We start from the raw sequence: 1,622 nt of genomic DNA, 5'->3' as shown, positions 1-1,622 counted from the left end.
ATTTATTTCAACAAAGTAACTGTATTCTAAATACCACCTTTTTAAACAGTAACTGTAATGGATTACAGTTACTCATATTTTGTATTTTAAATATGTAATGGCGGTACATTTATTCCGTTACTCCCCAACACTGTATATACTTATTTACTAAATCACGACAGCAGTCACCTCAAGGCACTTAAAGGGCAAATGGCAAGTTAGATATTTCTATTTATCATTTTAATAATGTATTTATTTCTCAGTATTTATTTTAACAGCCATCAAACTGGCTGAGCCTTCCAAAATAAGAGACTTCTGGGCTGTTGAAATCCTAGCAATGGTAGTATTTGGCATTAGTGAATGCTAGCTAAACACAGACAGTTAGCTTACCTAGCAGTGACTCCTGCAACATTCACTACCAAAACTGGGTTTGGGGGGAGTTTAATCATGCATTAGATCCTGAGAGTCCAAATACACCTATGGTCGACATGTGGGCACTTTGGAAAACAAAGATGCAGAATAGAATAGAATAGAATAGAATAGAATTACTGTCATTGTACATGTACAATGACATGGTGCAAGAATAAAATATAAATAGTAGAGAGCAGGAATCAGTGGCAAACAAGAGAAGTATATATAAAACCAAGAGAAAGGCACACATTAGAGAACATTAGCATATTACGTTAGTTGAGTGGCTTCATTAGCAGGTCATGCTGACTACTGATACTCACTTAACGAAGTACAAGCCTAAAGCCCCTCACTTCACCTACAATTCACACCTAGCCAACGGCCTGAACAGCTTCTACTATTGCTTCGACAAGCGGTGACCGAGATAAACCCTGTCAAAGCACGTGGACCAGATTTGGTGTTTCCATCCACCTTGAAGCAACTGTGCTGATCAACTGTCTCCACAATTCACTGACATCTGCAACACATCACTGGAGACATGTCATTTGACAGCCTGCTTCAAGGCCTCTAACAATATTCCTGTTTCCACAAAAACAAGGCTCACAAGCCTTAATGGCTACAGACGCATCTCATTGACCTCTGTAGTGTGGAAATAACTGAAAGCTTGACAGCTTTGTGCTGTCCCATCTCCAATCAAGCACAGCTCGGAGCTGATTGTGAACAGGACATACAAAACCTCACAGGACCTCGTCTTCCTGCATAACTCTCCAGTGGACACTGTGTAGTCCTTACATTTCCTGAAAAATATGAACAAGGACCTACTTCCTGCGGCAGCTGAAGAAGTTCAAGCTACCAAAGTCAGTGATGGTGAAGTTCCACTCCTCCACTATGTCCTCATCAGTGTCTAGTACACTGCTGCCAAAAAATTCTGAAGACCATATGTAAATGTATGTAAATTTTTTGTATTACCAGTGTATTCCACTACAGATTACAGAATACATGGCCCAAAATCTGGTTTGTAACATATTCTGTTAGGTTACTCAATGTGAGTAAGGTATACACACGACTGCACCCCCACCCACCAGAGCAACACCATTGTAAAGTTCGCAGATGACACTACTGTGGTGGGGCTCATATCTGGGGGAGATGAGTCTGCCTACAGAGATGAGGTGGAGCGGCTGTCTTCATGGTGCAAGGATAACAACCTTCTCCTAAACACGAAAAAGACCAAAGAA

The sequence above is a fragment of the Pundamilia nyererei genome, unplaced genomic scaffold, assembly GCF_000239375.1.
Source record: "Pundamilia nyererei isolate P.nyererei 1_Seehausen unplaced genomic scaffold, PunNye1.0 scaffold00150, whole genome shotgun sequence".
Lineage (NCBI taxonomy): Eukaryota > Metazoa > Chordata > Actinopteri > Cichliformes > Cichlidae > Pundamilia > Pundamilia nyererei.
Note: the sequence above shows the minus strand (reverse complement) of the source record.